The following is a 2661-nucleotide window of genomic DNA, read 5'->3' as shown; positions in this document are numbered from 1 at the left end:
GGGGTGGGGGGGCGGCCCTGAAGGTGCCTCTTTGACAGGCGTGCTCGGGCCTAACGCTGCTGCCCGAGAAGGCGCTAGGCCACTGGCACCATCAGACAGGGTGTCTGGGGGCCCGGGCTTCGGTGACAACCGGGGAGGACGCAGAAACGGGAGACAGCGAGGGGCCGGGGAGGAAGGCGTGCCCCACGGACAGGGGCCCCGCAGGCCTGCGACGCCAGGGTCCACCGCGTCGGGCCCGAGGGGTGGGCGGCACTGGCGGGCTGCGAGAAGGAGGAGGGGGGAAGGCGCCAGGTCCTTGGCCCGGGCACCAAGGACGGCGGGGGAGCCGGCGGGAGAGGGCGGGAGGGCAGAGGACTCGACGGGCGGCTCGGGCTAGAGCGCGGCCCCGATCGGGCTGGCTGAGGCCCGGGAGGCGAGCGGCCTCCCAGCCGCCAACCCCACCCACCATGGCCGGCCGCGGCCCGCCCGCTCCGCAGGAGCCACCACCGAAGCCCAGGCGCCGGGGCAGCGGATCCGTCACCCAGATCCCCTCGGACCAAACCAGCCAGATTGGGGAGAGAGAGAAAAAGAAATGTCCCCTCACCGGAATGTGCAGCGGCTCCAGAGCGAGATCGGCGCTCGATCCTCCACCCGCCACCACCGCCTTCTTCTCCGCCTCCGACTCCTCCCCCGCCGGAACGCGCAGCGGCTGCAGCGGCGGCGGCGGCGGTGGCGGTGGCGGCGGCGGAAGCAGAGGCGGCGGCGGTGGCGGCGGCGGCAGCGCGTCCCGCCCCTTGCGCCGCGAAGGAGGCGGAGGAAGTCAGCGCTTTCGTCCCGCCCCCTGGAGGCTCAGCCAATAAGATCCGCGACCTCGACAGGGAAAACGCACGTGTCCAATCGGAGCCCGAGAAGTGGGCTTACGTCAGTGGCTGGACGTGGCAGAAAAAGGGAAAATAAGTCGGGCTGTCTCTCCGCCCGGTTCCCCAGGCGCTCTCCGAGGGCCGTCGCTGATTGGACGCCGAGCGAGGGAGCCGCACTCGGCCCCGCCTCCTGTCTGGCCCTGCGCCTTCCCCTGCAGCACTGCGACGTTTGGGGCGGGGGCGGGGCGCCGCGGGCCGCTGCGCCCGTTCAGCCTTTTGTGGTTTGGGCTGGGAGAGAAGGGCGGGGTCTCCTGAAAGGAAAGGGGGTGTGGAGAGCCGAGAGGGGGACTGGCGCAGTTACACTTCTCGGCATTCCCGCAGCCCCCGGCAAGATGGAGGTGCTGGATTCCGGGCCGACGCCACTAGAATTTGCAGCTCAAGTACAAGAAAATATTTGCAGTTTAAGTACAGTTTAAGTACAAGGAAAGGAAACGCCAAACGATGGCAGTTCCCATAGCAGCGGGAAGGTGGTCCTTTGCTCGCCCTGACGGCAGTGCGCCACCGATCGGGGGGTGGCGTGGGGGGGAGCCCCCTCCCCCGCTCTGGTCTCCGATTCTGTTCCCATAGGGCAGGTAGAGTAGATCTGGCCTGACCAGAGTTAAGCAGCTGACATCTCTAAGCTAAATCAGTTGTCAGGCTGGGAGGTAACAGTTCTCGTCACACATCACCAAAATAAATACAACAGCTGGAGTCCCTGGACACCTTGCTTAATTTAAACGCAGTCACAGTTGAAGTTCATTATGTCAGTGATGCACATGTCCTCTTTTCTCATCCTGAAGCCTGCCCGCTTCTCTGGTTACAATCCAGCTTTCTTCTTTACCTCCCCGCCCCCATCTCCAGCTCCATCGCCTAGTGCCTAAAGCCCGGGATATATTTAACACGTCGCCTCCCCCCACGAATTAAGACCCCACTTCTTGTGATGTCCTTTTACTGTAAACTCTGCCAGTAAACTGGAGCTATTTTTTTTTCCGCCATTGATGTAAACAATTTGTGGGAAATTTCCCATGCAAACCTAGACCACGAGAATTGGCTAGACATTTTTGAAACCAAGTTTAATTCCCAGACTACTACAGTAGCATATATTTTATTGGAAAATGATATTACTCTGTCTTTTACGCGTTTCCAAGTCCTTGCCTTCTTGAAAGAGAATTTATATTTTAATTACATTCCTCTAATTTCCCCTTTAAATTCTTGCAGATGGGTTTAGTTGAATACACTAACCGGCTGGCAAGCAGGGGGATTCTCAAATTTCAATAGTTTTCATACCATAGCTGTGTATACTGCTTGCAGTTTTGTTTTTTTTTTTTTACATTAATGTATTTTTCTTCAACTTCTAAAGAGAGAATTATGAGAGTACTATAACTGGAAAACAATATCACCTTCCAACTAAATTGAGAGTAACTAAGAAAAAAAAAAAAGAACGCCAAATCAGAGCTTTTAAACCTGGTTGCCAGCTGTGATGGCTTTTCTTGGCTGTCAACTTGACTGGAACTGAAATCTGTAAGAGGCAGTCTGCTTGGTTTGAAGTGGGTGAGTCCACTTCTAGTCTGGATCTTGGAGGTAGGAAGAAATACCTCTGATGCCGATCTTGAGGTGGAAAGACACACACCTTTAATCTGCCCGTCCCCTCTGAAAGTCTAAAAAAGGACATGGAAGAAGGAAGAAGGAAGCTTTGCTCTTTACTTGTTTGATCTGGCCTAGCTAGCACACCCCATTCCTTCAATAGCACTGGAGCCTACTTCTTTGGGTTTCCAGTATATAC

At 56.8% G+C, this 2661-nt stretch overlaps 1 protein-coding gene across 1 annotated transcript in view; it reads right to left on the bottom strand.

Annotated features, from left to right (window-relative positions):
* The window catches only part of Pja2 (praja ring finger ubiquitin ligase 2), a 51108-nt gene extending 50404 nt beyond the window's left edge, over window positions 1-704 (bottom strand). Inside the window, exon 1 of the mRNA XM_005361334.3 lies at window positions 584-704. The gene's annotated coding sequence lies outside the window, so the exon portion shown is untranslated. The remainder of the gene's footprint in view (window positions 1-583) is intronic.
* Window positions 705-2661: the final 1957 nt, after the last annotated feature.

Source organism: Microtus ochrogaster, linkage group LG4 (genome assembly GCF_000317375.1).
Source record: "Microtus ochrogaster isolate Prairie Vole_2 linkage group LG4, MicOch1.0, whole genome shotgun sequence".
NCBI classification, from domain to species: Eukaryota; Metazoa; Chordata; class Mammalia; order Rodentia; family Cricetidae; genus Microtus; species Microtus ochrogaster.
Note: the sequence above shows the minus strand (reverse complement) of the source record. Positions and strands in the feature narration are given on the sequence as shown.